Consider the following 15,435-nt stretch of genomic DNA (forward strand, 5'->3'; position numbering starts at 1 on the left):
ATATCCCTAATGAATTTGGATTCATTAACATCCTTTAAAACATTAGCAAATAAAAACCCAGCAATATATAAAAGGGAGAATGCATCATGACCAAGTGTGGTTTATCCCAGAAATATAAGGTTAGTTTGACATTTGAAAATCAAAACGTTTAATCAATCATATTAATAGTCTAAACACAAAAGCAAAAAGATCATCTCAAAAGATGCCCCCCCCCCCCACCACCAAGCATTGACACAAATGTAACATTTATTCATGATTAAAAAGCTTTTGACAGGCCAAGCACAGTGGCTCATGTCTGTGATCCCAGCACTTTGGGAGGCTGTGGTGAGAGGATCACTTGAGTCCAGGAGTTCGAGACCAGCCAGAGCAACATAGTGAAACCCTGTCTCTACAAAAAATGAGCCGAGTGTGGTGGTATGCTTCTGTACTCCCAGGTACTCAGAAGGCTGAGGTGGAAGGATCACATGAGCCCAGGAGGTTGAGGCTGCAGTGAGCCATGATCGTGACACAGCACTCCAGGCTAGGTGACTCAGACCCTATCTCAAAAATATAAAAAGCTCCGAGCAAACTAAGAAAAGAAGGGAACTTCCTCAACCTCATAAATTACATATACAAAAAGCCTACAGATAGCATACTTGATAGTAAAACACTGAATGCTTTGCCTGAAAATCAGGAACAAGGTAAGGATGTATTTCTCATCACTTCTGCTCAACATTGTACAGGATGTTCTAGTCCATGCAATAGGGCAAGAAAAGGAACTAAAAGCATACGGAATGGAAGGAAAAAATAAAACTCTTAATTTGGAGAAACATGATTGTATACATAGAAAATCAAAAGAAATATATAAAATACTACTAGAACTAATAGGTTTCTAAACATGATCTCAGTGTACAGGACTAATATTTAAAAAGAATTGTATTTAAATACCCTATTAATGAACCACTAACAATGAAATATCATTTATAATATGAGGGCACTTCAAAATGTTCATGGAAAAACTGAATTAAAAGATAAAGAATATAAACTTTATTTCTCAACATAAGCTCCATCGAGGTCAACCATGGTTGTAAGTGATGACACCAGTCATTCAATCCATCCCTAAAAAAACTGAGAGTCCTGGAAATTTAACCATATCTTTTTTACATGATTAACTGAAGACAAATGGGAGCCTTTTGCAGATTTTTTAAGATTAGGAAACAAAAATAAGTTAGAAAGAGCCAAATTAGGACTTTAAGGTGGATGCCTAATGATTTCTCATTGAGCGTCTTGTAAAATTGCCCTTGTTTGATGAGAAGAATGAGCGGGAGCATTGTTGGGGTAGAAAGACTGTCTGGTGAAGCTTTTCCAGAAATTTTTCTGCTAAAGCTTTAGCAAACTTTCTCAAAACACTCTTGTAACAAGCAGATATTATTGTTCTTTGGCTCTTCAGAAAGTCAACAAGGAAAATAAGCATCCCAAAAAACTATTCCCACGAACTTTGCTCTTGGCAGGTCTGCTTTTGCTTTGACTGGACCACTTCCACCTCTTGGTAGCCATTGCTCTGATTGTACTTTGTCTTCAGGATTATATTGGTAAAGCCATGTTTCATCTCCTGTTACAATTCTTGAAAGAAATGCTTCAGGATTTTTATCTTACTCATTTAAAATTTCCATTAAAAGCTCTGCTCTTGTTTGCAGTTGATCTGGGTACAATGGTTTTGGCACCTGTTGAGTGAAAAGTTTGCTCCACTTTAGTTTTTCAGTCAGATTGTGTAAGCTATGAGATTTGAGTTTTCTGTGGTGGCTATTGTTTCTCCTGCTAATTGTCAGGCCTCTTGAATGAGGGTATGAACAAGGTGAATTTTTTCCTTGCAAACTGATGTGAAGGTCTGTCATTGCAGGCTTCATCTTTTACATAATCTGCTCCCTTCTTAAAATGAGTTATCCATTTGTAAACTGTTGATTGCTTTGGTGCATTGTCCCCACAAATTTTTCATAAAGCATCAGAGATTTTACCATTGTTCTACCCAAGCTTCCCCATAAGTTTGATGTCTGTTCTTGCTTCAACTCTAGCAGAATTCATGCTACTCTGATAGGGGCTTTTTTTCAAACTGATGTCTTATCCTTCTTAGTGACTCAAACTACATCCTGCTCATACATGTTATAACAAGTTAGTGTGAGTTCATCTGGGGGCAAAAAATTTTAAAATCCATGCATAGTTTTTTTCAAAATATGCATATTTCTATGAACTTGTTGAAGATCTCTTGCAGCATCAAAAAGCATAAAATATGCAAAGAACCTGGAAGAGTCAAAACCATTTTGAAAAAGAACAAATTTGGAAAATTTACACTTCCCAATTTTAAGACTTTCTAAAGTTATAGTAATCAAGACAGTGTGATATTTGTGTAAGGATAGACATATGGTTCAATGGAAGGAATAGAGAGTGCAGAAATAGACATAGAGTTTTCACAAAAGTTCCAAAGTAATTCAATGGGGAAGGGATTGTCTTTTCAACAAATGCTATTGAAACAACCATACATCCATTTAGAAAAAAAAAGAGCATTGACTCTTTCCTCTCACCATATGCAAAAATTATTTTGAAATAGATTATAGACCAAAATGTAAAAGCTAAAGGTATAAACTTTAAGAAAAAAAGTATTAACAAATCTTCACTGTCTTAAAGTAAGTAAAATTTCTTAAATATGTCACAAAATGATGTGAACTTCATCAAAATAAAAACATAGACTTTTCAAAACACATTGTTAAGAAAATGAAAATGCAAGTATATTTGTTGTATAAAAATTTCTCTAAAACCTAGTGGCTGAAAACAATAATACAGATTTATTATTTGTCACAGTTTTTGCAGATCTGGAATATATGTATTTCTTGGCTGGCTACTTCTGGCATAGAGTGTTACATGAGCTTGCAGTCATCTGAAGACTTGAGAGGGATTGGAAGATCCATTTCCAAGGTGCCACATATGGCTAGCAAATTGCTGCTGTCCATTTATCAACAGGCCTCAGTTCCTGTCTGAGGCAAGACAGCAAGGCAAGATCCTTGCTAAAGGACTGTCTTTCTCTAGAGCAAGAGTAACCCAAGGGGGCAAGGTGGGAGCTGCAATATCTTTTATGATGTTGTCTCAGAAGACATGTACTATCACTTCTACAATTTTCTGTCAGTCACACAGGTCAGTCAATAGGGGAAAGTACTGTATAACAGTGTATGCATACCAGGAGTCCAGAATCAGTGGGGTCCATCTTGGAGGTCGACTGCCATAGCAAGCCATAATCTGGGAGAAAATATTCACAACACCAATATCTGACAAAGGATAGTATAAAAGACAGAATATACATACCCCAGTAATAAGAGGAAAAAACCAATTTGAAGTAGACAACAGGTTTGAACAGATATGTCTGTTCAAATACACACATGCCCCTTAAGGACAGGAAAAGATACTCAACATGATTAGTTATTAGGAAAATGCAAATTTAAATACAATAATTGAAAATTAGGGGCTGGGCGCGGTGGCTCACGCTTGTGATCCCAGCACTTTGGGAGGCCGAGGCGGGCGGATCACGAGGTCAGGAGATCGAGACCACGGTGAAACCCCGTCTCTACTAAAAATACAAAAAATTAGCCGGGCGTGGTGGCGGGCGCCTGTAGTCCCAGCTACTCGGAGAGGCTGAGGCAGGAGAATGGCGTGAACCCGGGAGGCGGAGCTTGCAGTGAGCCGAGATTGCGCCACTGCACTCCAGCCTGGGCGACAGAGCGAGACTCCGTCTCAAAAAAAAAAGAAAAAAAAAAAAAAGAAAATTAGGATTACCAAGCATTGGAGAAGAAATGAAACAACTGGAACTCTCATATATTGCTGGTGGAAATGGAAATGGTACAACCACTTTGGAAAACAGTTTGGCAATTTATCATAAAGTTAGATATATGACCATATGACCTAGCTGTTTTACTCTTAGGTATTATTTGCCCAAGAAAAATGAAAGCATACTTCCACACAAGGTCTTTTAACCAAATGTTCATAGAATCTTTATTCACAGTAGCCAAAAACTGGAAACAAACCAATTATCTATGAATAGGACAAAAATAAACAAATTGTAACAAATCCATACAAGGGATCACTACTCCACTAGAAAAGAAGAAATAACTACTGCACAGAATATTATAAATGAATCTCTAAAATGTGCTGAGCTGAAACCACAAACAAGAGAGTATATACTGGATGATACCACTTATATCAAATTCTTGAAAAAGTGGGCCTAGGTGCAGTGGCTCCCACCTGTAATCCCAGCACTTTGGGAGGCTGAGGCAGAAGGATTGCCTGAGGCCAGGAGTTTGAGACAAACCTGGGCAACACGGCAAGACCCCATCTCAACAAAAAGTTAAAGAATTAGCTGGGGCCTGTGGCACATGCCTGTAGTTCCAGTTTCTCCAGGGGCTGAAGCAGGAGGATCCCTTGAACCCAGGAGATTGAAGCTGCCGTGAGCTGTGTTCATGCCATGGCACTCCAGTCTGGGTGACAGATTAAGACCCTGTCTCAAAAATAAAAAATGAAATTATGTAAAAAGTAGAATTATTCTACAGTGGCAGAATGCAAACAAGTAGTTACCTAGGACCAGAAGTAGTAGTGGGGAGGAAGGGCTTGAGAATACTTTTTGCTGTGTTGGAAATGTTCTGTATCATGATTGTGGTAATAGTTACACTGGTGTATTCATTTGTTAAAATTTATTGAACGGTACCATTTAAATGAGATTAGTTTAGTGTATATAAACAATACCTCATTCAGGTTAATTAAAAAAGAGTATCACAAAAATAAAAATAAAAAGGCTAGACAAGGTGGCTCATACCTGCAATCCCAGTGTTTTGGGAGGCCAAGGCAGGAAGGCCTGAAGTTCAAGACCAGCCTGGGCAAAATAGTGAGACCCTGTGTCTATAAAAATATTTTAAAAATAAAAACAAAGAGTATCACTAAAGGCCAGGTGTGGTGGCTCACGCCTGTAATCCCAGCACTTTGGGAGGCCAAGGTGGGCAGATCACCTGGGGTCAGGAGTTCAAGAGCAGCCTGGCCAACTTGGTGGCCTGTCTCTACTAAAAATAGTAGTTTTTTTTTAAAAAAGACTATCACAAGAAATAATTTACTTCATAAGATATAACTGCTTTAAGTTATATCTTATGGGGTGGGAACCTCTTAAGACAGATATACCTGATTACTTTGTTTGGTACTTATAGGAAGGTAAATAGGAGAGAGGACCATTAGAAGAGGAGAGGACTGCCTCATGTTGATATTTCACTCCTTCAAAGGAGTTCTTAAGGAAGTGCAGATTGTCCTAAGGGGCACTGCTCTCTATGCTATCTGAGTTTTGAGCTTTGACCAGCAGGGGAGCATGAGAATGAGGAGAATACTAAAGAGGGTTAAGCAACAAGCACTTGGGTGATAGGATCATTTGTACACCAAGCCTCAGTGACACGCAATTTACACACGCAACAAACTTGCACAGGTATTCCCTGAACCTAAAATAAAAGTAGAAAAAGAAAAAAAAAAAGAAACAAGTGAAGCAGCATTCAAATGAGTAATGGAAATGAAGCAAACCCCACCGCTTTCACAAGTACAGGTGAAATAGGAAACTTTTAAGGTGCAAGGGAAAATAGATTGGGGCAGTTTCTCAGCTTCAGCATTAATGCCATTTGAACCTGATCATGCTTTGTTTTTTGAGTGGGGTGATGGGGCTGTCTTGGGCACTGTAGGATGTTTAGCACCATCCGTCGCATCTATCCACTAGATGCCAACGGAACATCCAACCTACCCCCACGAAAAATGTCGTAAGCCATTGCCAAAATCCCCTGGGATACGAAATGGTCCCAAGTTGAGAACAACAGGATTAGTGTATTTGTTATCTATTTCTGGATAGATATAAATTATCTCCCAAATTTAGTGACTTAAAACAATAAACACTTATTTTACAGCTATAGTTGCTATGGGTTAAGCATTTGAGAGTAATTGAATTGGGTGGTTCTGGTTCAAGGTCTTTGATGAGGCTGCAGTCAAGATGCAATCATCTGAAGGCTTGACTTAGGCCGAAGTATCCACTCCTAAGATGTTTCACTCACATGGTGATGGCAGCAGGTCTCAGACTCTGGTGGTTGTTGGCAGGATGTCTCAGTTCCTTGCCATGTGGGTCTCTACACAGGGCAGCTTCTTGTGTCTTTGCCATATGGCAACTGAGAATGATCTGAAAGAGAGTGGGAGAGGCTCCATGATGCCTTTTCATGGCCTGGTCTTGGAAGTGACACACTGTCACTTTTGTTATATCTATTAACAACAAGTCACTAAGTACAGCCTACATTCATTTTGGAAGAGAATTAGGCCTCACTGGTTTATTTTTTTAATTTTAATTATTATTATTTTTTTGAGAGGGAGTCTTGCTCTGTTGCCTAGGATGGAGTGAAGTGGTGCCATCTTGGCTCACTGCAACCTCTGCCTCCTGGTTTTTTGTTTTTGTTGTTTTTGAGACAGAGTCTTGCTCTCACTCTGTCACCCAGGCTGGAGTGCAGTCATGATGCACTCATGACTCACTGCAGCCTTGACTTCCTGGGCTCAAGTGACCCTCCCACCTCAGCCTCCAGAGTAGCTGGGATTACAGGTGCACACACCATGCCCAGCTAATTTTTTGATTTTTAGTAGAGATGAGGTCTCATTATGTTGTCCAGACTGGTCTCAAACTCCTGGGCTCAAGCAATCTTCTCACTTTGGCCTCCCAAAATCCTGGGATTACAGGCATGAACCACTGCGCCTGGCTAGGCTTCACTTTTTGAGGGCAGAGGTACCAACATATTTGTAGACATATTTTATTAAGAAATTAAGAAAAATTATGCTTAAAAATATAATACAGACAAGGTGTATTAGTCTGTTCTCATGCTGCTAATAGAGACATACCTGAGACTGGGTAACTTATAAAGGAAAGAGATTTAATTGACTCATAGTTCAGCATGGCTGGGGAGGCCTCAGGAAACTTACAATCATGGCAGAAGGGGAGGCAAGCACATCCTTCTTCACATGGTGGCAGCAAGGAGAACTGCTGAGCAAAAGGGGGAAAAGCCCCTTATAAAACTATCAGATCTTATGAGAACTCACTCACTATCACCAGAACAGCAGGAGAGTAACCGCCCCCATGATTAAATTACCTGACGCTGGGTCCCTCCCACAACACATGGATATTATGGGAACTACAATTCAAGACGAGATTAGGGTTGGGGATGGTGGCTCATGCCTGTAATCACAGCACTTTAGGAGATCGAGGCAGGAGGGTCACTTGAGATCAGGAGTTCGAGATCAGCCTGGCCAACATGGTGAAACCCCGTCTCTGCTAAAAATTAAAAAAAAAATTAGCCAGGTGTGGTAGCATGTGCCTGTAATCCCAACTACTCGGGAGGCTGAGGCAAGAGAATCACTTGAACCCAGGAGTGGAGGTTGCAGTGAGCCAAGATCACACCACAGCACTCCAGCCTGGACGACAGAGCAACACTCCATCTCAAAAAAAAAAAAAAAAAAAAAAAAGAAAGATGAGATTTGCGTGGGGACACAGCCAAACTATATCACAGGGTTTGTATGTTGGTCAGGCTGGTATCAAACTCCTGGCCTTAAGTGATTCACCTGCTTTGGGGTCTCAAAGTGTTGGGATTACAGGTGTGAGTCACAGTGCCCGGCCTGTAGACCTATTTTAAAACCACTACAGTTAGAGAACAATTTTTTAAACAAGTGGTTTGGGGGAATACCATGAGCTATTTTTAAAAGAATAAAAGATCATCATTGCAAAATAAATCCAAGAAAATTATTTAATGAAAAAAGTAAAATAGTCAAACAAGTAGAAAAAAGTAAAGACAGATGAATTATATGATCTCAGGATGGGAAAGATGTATGAAGTAAAAAATAATGGAAGAATACAAAAATGGAAAAGATCAATAGTTTTACAAAGGATTAATATCCACATTGCGTGAAGCACCCTTTTGTGAAATACCTCAGTAAGAAAATGGACAAAGGACAAACAATAAGCTACCATACATACACATATGAAAACATACCATGATGATTTGGGCACATGGAAGAAGGACAATCACATACTGTCATGTAGTGCTGTGGGAAAATTGATAACCATTATGACAATCATTTCTTGATTATGTACCATGCTCATGTGTTACATAGCTCTATGCGTGTTATTTATAGCAATTTATATATATTTTTTACTACAACATGTGGAAGCACTATACTAATTTTCTAGTTGAGATACAATTAGATTAAGCAATTGGCCAAATCTCTCAGCTCATAGGTGGCAGGAGGGTCAGGTTATACATTAGGCACAGTAGACACAGTGACTCAGGCTTATAACACTTTCGGGGGCCCACAAAAAATGTTTTAATTTCTTTTAAAATCAGAAGGCAAAAAATTGAATGTTTAGGTCAAACAAAATTTTTTTTTTTTTTTTTTTTGAGACAGAGTCTCGCTCTGTTGCCCAGGCTGGAGTGCAGTGGCGCAATCTCGGCTCACTGCAAGCTCCGCCTCCCGGGTTCACGCCATTCTCCTGCCTCAGCCTCTCCGAGTAGCTGGGATTACAGGCGCCCGCCACCACGCCCGGCTAATTTTTTGTATTTTTAGTAGAGACGGGGTTTCGCCGTGGTCTCGATCTCCTGACCTCGTGATCCGCCCGCCTCGGCCTCCCAAAGTGCTGGGATTACAAGCGTGAGCCACCACGCCCGGACCAAACAAAATATTTTAATGTATAATGTTACTATCTTTGTCTTCATACCAATTCAGTAATAAAATATATTTTGTAGTATTATTTTATGAAAGATGAGGCCCACACAGGTACAAGCACCTAGGGCTTGTGAAAGTCAAAATGTGGCACTGGGTGGCAGAGCTGTGTTTTGATGCTGGGCGAGGTGATACCTGAGCCTACGCTCTTTCTGGAAGGTAGTTGACAATATGTTTCAAAAGGGCTAAACTTGTTCATACTTTTTTATTATTTTTAATAATTTATCTAATACAGTTAATAAGGACCTGAACAATGGTTATGGAATACTATTTATAATATTGTTCATTTGAAACCAAACAGACAGTCAATAACAAAAGTCTGGTTCAATATTGGGTGTCAGCTTGGGGACTAGGTGAGTACTAAGAGCTTCTGAACAGGGGAGGAAACTGAGCAATGAGGGGAGCTGAAAGTGAGACACAGAGCAGGAAGCAGGAGGCCTGCATGCATTCTGGAGAAGGAGTCCAGATCCCTGCTGGGGAATACCTAAGGAATTTCTGAGGACGTGTGTGTAAGCACATTATTGCATCTATTTAAAGGGACCGGACAGCAAATCAAAAAGATGAAGAAAATCTTAGTACATGTTTAAAGCAGAGATCAGTGGGCACATATGGGGCACTGTGAGGAGCTTTTCATAACAGGAGAGAGAGAGCATGTGAGCATCAAAGGAACCTTGAATATCACGTTAATCTTTGTCAGGAGAGCTCCGAAAAGCCCTTAAAAAAGATTTTAAGCAGTGGAGCGACACAGATGTATATTTTCGAATGATCTTTGGGGATATAATGTGCACCAAATTCAAGTGTGAAGCCAGAGGGCAAGAACTAATGCATGGAGATAGGCGGGAATATGCATTGTTCAGTCAAGAGATACTTGTTGAATTCTGTACACACTCATGAAGTGTTGGCGCTATTTTTGGTATACAGTTCTTTCAAAAAGCTCAGTTAAAATGGAAGGGGAAGGAGAACCAGAGGTTTTAAAATCAACGGAAAATTTAGGACCTAATCTTAAAACGTGATTATGCTGAAGAGTTGCAGGCAGTGGAGAGGGTGAAGTTAAAGATGTGCCAAGAACCGCCCACAGTGGGGAGCAGGCAGTGGAGAGGGGCAGGGACATCTAGCCTCCGAGATAGAAGGAAAACTAGTAAGTCTGGGTGTGGACGTAGATATAATCTATGGGGGTTGGTCAGGTGGTTGGGCAAAAGCTGTAGAAATCCATGCCTGAAGGCTTCTGCTTCTCTGAAGTAGAAACCGGGTCACCTGGTAAGTAATGTGGTCCCACTGACTTCTATTTGCACATTGGCCTTTCTTCGAAAAGCAATACACATAACCAACAGCACTTTTCTAAACCAGTTGACTTTTCTGTAAAATGCAGACAGTAGACGCTACTTTATCAGATTGTTGTGTGCGTTAATTGTGCTGACACGTGTACTTGGTCAGTAAGTATGTGCTTTATCACTGGGCTGATATGAGTGAGGACTAGGTGGTGGGGCTTCCACAGATGAACGTTTTGATTAATAAAAAATGGACCGAAAGTCTTCGGATATGACCAACGGCTAAATGCAATTATTTACTCTTGCAATGGGTTCGAAGTCAGTCAGCTAGGTCAAGAAGTATTATGCATGTATGAAGCTCAGCCTACTTTTGCCCCCGGACCTTAAGAAGTCCTGCTCCGGAATCAGCCGCCGACCGGAAAGTCAAATTAGCAGCGCCCAGCACGAGCTTAGAGCAGCCTCTTCCCAAATTTCAGCGGTGGCCCCGCCCCTTCCACAGGTTCGGGCCCCGCCCCTCCCTGCTATTGGCTGTCCCTTCCTCTCCGCTCAACCGCTCGGAAGACCCGGAGGAGCGGAGTTTTCGTAACCCAGCATCCGAGCGCCCTTGCTGCGCATGCTCGGGGGAGGCGGATTCCGAGTCCGGAGTTGGAGGCTTTGGGCGGCCGCGGCGTAGCGCGCGGTGCCGGGGCCGGCGGGGAGGCGCGCGCTCGGGGCGCGGCGCCGGCGACGCGGCCACGCGGCGCGCTCCCGAGGAAGGGAGGTGTGGGGTCGGCTGGGGGTGGTGCGTGGCCGGGGTGGGGGTGGGGGGAGGGTCGGGTGTCGGCGAGCTCCGCGTGCGGGTTCCGAGTGGCTGCTGGCGGCCTGGGCTGCCGGGGCCGACGCCTGGGTGGCTGCCGCCGCCGCGCCTGCTGCGAGATGGCGATCTTGGGCGCGGAAGGGTGAGGGCGCCCGCCGCAGGAGGAGGTGCCGCTGCCGTGGCCGCCTGGCTGCCGGGAGCCGACAGCTTCGCGCCGGGTAAGGACGGCGCGGCGCGGGGCTGAGGGTGCGAGCGGGCAGGGCGGGAGGGGGCGCGGGCCCGGAGCCTTGGCTGCGGTGCTGGGCGCCCGGCGCCGTCCGCCCCCGGGCTGGACCCTCCTAGGAGCCGTCGGGGGACGGTCCGCCCTACCTTGGCTACCTTCTCTAGCCCGAGAGTCGGGAGTTTTCTGGGGTGGGGTCACGGGTCTTGCCCGGAGTTCGCCCTGGCACAGGCCTGTGCCAGTGATCCTGGAGCGGAGCGAAGTGTTTCCGTGACTCTGCAGCCGCAGTTCTTAGGCTTCCTTAGCCTTCTCTTCGCCTTCTCCACCTTTCCCTAACACCTCCCTCCACACACAAATATATGGACTCATTGCCCGTTCCCGACTTTCACCCCAATTTCAGCGTTGCAAACCAAGGACTCCAGCCTTGGAACGTCTTTTTCTGACATGTTTTTATCACTCCCCGTTCTTCACCGACTCTGCAGCTCCCCATCCCCCGCCCCCCAGCGCAACCCCCACCTCCACCTTTTGTGACCTGGTAGGTTCCAGTGACCTTGCAGATTTTACCAGTCCTTATCTTGTCTGTGACTTACAGACTCTCCTTTCATCTTCGTGTTCTTTTTTTAAAAAATTTAATTTTGTAGTTTGCTCCTTACCTTTACTACCTTTAAATGATCAGTCTTGTTCACAGTCCTTTCTTTGCTCTGCCGATTTGGAGTTTTCTTTGCTCTGGTAAATATATGAAACCATCATTACCAAAGAAGAGTAGTGTCTGTTATAATTTTGACATTTTTACTCTTTCAGAATAAAATATTTTCCAGGGGCTTGATTTTGCCTTCTTTTTCTATTTGATAAGTTTAACAATTTTTTTGTGTGTGTGCGTGTAGGTTAATGTGGAACAAGATTTTGTGTTTCTGCTTTAAAATGTTACTGGTAACAGTAGTGGGAAAAAAAATCATATCCAAAGTTATCTTTGTTTTCCCCATTTGGTGTTTTTACCTGAAATACTTGGTTTACAGTTACCTGCATTTTTTTTTTTAACAAGAGTTCATGTTTATGTGTAAATCCACTTTACCTGTCTCAGCAAATCTGTGTGTATTATACAAGCAAAATGCACCTTTTAAAAAAGAAAAGTCATTCTTTTATTGTGGGTGACTTGTTTTTAGCCATCAAGTAGTAAATTAGCTGCGACTAGAAATGATCATTTTTCATAAATGGTTAGTATTTTAAAAAATGGAAAGTGTAGTAGCCAAGTGTTGGGAGCTACTCAGATTGAGAATTGTAAGTATGTGGAATAGTTCTTTGGGACATAGCTTATTAACATTTTCAGATAGTTCTTACCTTAAAATGTGAAACTGCTGGTAAGATCTACATCAGGGTTTTGAAAAGCAATAATTATGAGCTACCGGCATAATACAGGATGTCACAGATAAAGTTTCTGCCTTCAAAGAGATGGTAATCTTTGCTGTTTACCCCACGGTGGCTGAAATTTCCTTTACTTCCTTGTACAGTTGTTAAGCATTTACTGCATAATTGTGGGAGGTATTTTGGAAAATACAAAGATGAACCGATTAGCAATTTCTGCCTTCACACTAATTAGGTAGATAGGGCTATACACAAATGCCCTATTTGTCTTTTAATATATACGTTTCATACATGGTACCAAAATCCTCTCAGAAGTCAACTTCAAAGAGAGTAGAGCTCAGATCTTACTTGGCAAGGTAGGGATAAGAGGGTTAGTTTGTAGAGCTTCTGGCTTCTGAAATCGTGGTTTTGAAGGACGATTATGACTTTGGATAGGCAGGAAAGGTAATCCAAGCAGAGAGGTATCTCTAAGAGAGCACAGAGTTCCTGTTTGGGAAACGGCACGTAATTATGTTTGGGTGGAACATAAACTTATTTGTACCAGGATAAAGGGTGATAAAACTTGAAGTAAAAATTTGGACCAGTTTGTGGGTTGGTTTTAATGCCAGACTTATGACCTTGGATTTACTAGGTGGTGGGACACATGATTTTGAGTTGGGAGTGAAACAATTTGAACACTTTGTTTCAGAAGGATTAGTGGGATAGAGGCCTGTAGTGTGAATTGAGGCAGGGAGAGCCTGGAGGTAGAAAGACCTCCCAGTTGTAGTCATGGGTAGTGAGGATCTGAGCTGTGGAGCACGCAAATGGAAAGGAAGAAAGGAAGTCGAATAGCCAAAATTTGATGAGAGGGCAAATGAAGAAAGTAAAAATAACTGATTCTGATCCATGTTGGTTGGGAGAACAGTGGTACCATTTTGAGCAAGATCATGAAGCTTTACCCTCAGCATATGTGTGCTACTTTACAACTTTTTGGGGATTACTAATTCTTGGTAAAATGCTGGCCTGGAAAATTTCCATATGCGCCTATGCTTTGTGGATATAATTTTAGGGGAGTCCATGGACCACCTGAAGGTCATCCATGACACTCATCTCAGAATTACTTGGAGCTTTTTTAATTTTCGAGGCAGGATTTCTTTCACTCCTGTCCCTCTGGCTGGACTGCAGTGGCGCCTTCTAGGCTCATTGCAACCTCCGCCTCCCAGGCCGAAGAGATTCTCCTGCCTCAGTCTCCCGAGTAGCTTGAACTACAGGTGCTTGCCACCACACCCAGCTAATTTTTGTATTTTTTTTGTAGAGATGGGGTCTCACTATTTTGCCCAGGCTCGTGTTGAACTCCTGAGCTCAAGTGATCAGCTTGCCTTGGCCTCCCTAAGTGCTGGGATTACAGTGTAAGCCACCGTGCCGGGCCTACTGGGAGCTTTTTAAAACAGTAGAACCTTCAGGTTCTTCTGTGTACTGATAAGAACTCTTACTGTAGAGATATGCTGTATATATACAGAGACACAATGTTACATTTGTGTTGTGGTTGACAGTTTACAGAGAATTTTGACTAATGTTATTTGCTATTATATTACAGAATAAACTAGCCCTGGAGTTTAAATGATTTGCCTGAAGCATCATTCAGCTGGTGGGTAAAGTGGAATTAGGAGATTGTTGACAATGATGGTTTTCTTTCATGTATGAAGATAATGTAATGGCTTTACCATCAATTAAATATAGTTACTGCCTTTAAGTGACCTTGTCAGTAAGACTAGATGATCCCACAAGATTCCTTCTAGTTTTTAACATTTTGTGATTCTGGAGTCCTAGACTTTCCTCAGAGTATCTACCCTCCTTGTTTAATATGTGCATGAGAGCTGGTGAGTCTGAGGGATGAACTGGGTAGAGAATAGCAGTTAGCAATATCAGATCATTCATTTGGATTGTTACTTTCTTTGCATGTCTCACTTTGGGCTGGGGAGTAGGGAGGAGAGAGGTGATGTAAGTGAAATAAGAAACTTTAAGAACTTTATCGGGAGGCTGAGGCAGGAGAATGGTGTGAACCCGGGAGGCGGAGCTCGTAGTGAGCCGAGATTGCGCCACTGCACTCCAGCCTGGGCGACAGAGCCAGACTGTCTCAGAAAAAAAAAAGAACTTTATCTTCTCTATTCATTTATACCTTCAGAATACTCTTTTCTTTCAGGAAGGCTTTATCAAATAAAAATGGAGACTTTACAATGTAAATGAAGATTCCTACTCAATTTTTTTTGGGTGGATTAAGTAGCTAGCTAGTACGGTTAAAGCGTAATGTGATTGGTAAACAGTTGACCTTTCTGCACCTATAAGATTATCTCCCTGGTAATAGGTAATCATAGCATGTTATTACATGTTAATAAACTTTGATTTCATAATTATTAGAAAGACTGGGTTGTTTTTTACTCTTTGTATAAAAATATGATGCAATTATAATGAGCATTGGAAAATCCAATAAATTGCCCTTTTATAGTGGTATCCAAGGAACTAGTTACTAATACTTAATGGAAGAAAAATGATAAAAACATACATAGATGAATTTTATTGTTTTTGCTGGCATTAAGAATTGTACTATACTTTATGTTAGTATAGCATTTCACATTTGTAAATAATAACTATATTTATCATTTGGTTCTCATGACAACTGATAAGTAGGTGTGTTAGGAAGTAATAATTGCTTTATATTTTATTTATTTATTTTTGAGACAGGATCTTGCTCTGTTGCCCAGGCTAGAGTTCAGTGGCACAGTCATGGCTAAACTGCAGCCTCGACCTCAGCCTCCCAAGTACTTGGGACGACACGTGTATGTCATGACACCCAGCTACATTTTTAAAATTTTTTATAGAGATGGAGTCTTGCTGTGTTTCCCCAGGCTGGCCTCGAACTCCTGGACTCGTGGCCCTCCCACCATGGCCTTCCAAAGTGCTGGAATTACAGGCGTGAGCCACCGCTTCTGGCCAATTATTGCTTTTTAGATGAATAT

The 15,435-nt window shown here is 41.9% G+C and overlaps 1 protein-coding gene across 3 annotated transcripts in view; it reads left to right on the plus strand.

Annotated features, from left to right (window-relative positions):
* The first annotated feature begins 10,691 nt into the window (after positions 1 to 10,691).
* Positions 10,692 to 15,435, plus strand: part of WWP1 (WW domain containing E3 ubiquitin protein ligase 1) — a 123,668-nt gene continuing 118,924 nt past the window's right edge. For 2 of the 3 annotated variants that reach the window (XM_032759975.2, XM_032759974.2), the window contains exon 1: positions 10,886 to 11,075. The gene's annotated coding sequence lies outside the window, so the exon portion shown is untranslated. Of the gene's footprint in view, positions 11,076 to 15,435 lie in introns of all 3 variants that reach the window. The other variant, XM_032759972.2, reaches the window with a different exon arrangement.

The sequence above is a fragment of the Hylobates moloch genome, unplaced genomic scaffold (genome assembly GCF_009828535.3).
Source record: "Hylobates moloch isolate HMO894 unplaced genomic scaffold, HMol_V3 SCAFFOLD_9, whole genome shotgun sequence".
In the NCBI taxonomy this organism is placed as follows: domain Eukaryota; kingdom Metazoa; phylum Chordata; class Mammalia; order Primates; family Hylobatidae; genus Hylobates; species Hylobates moloch.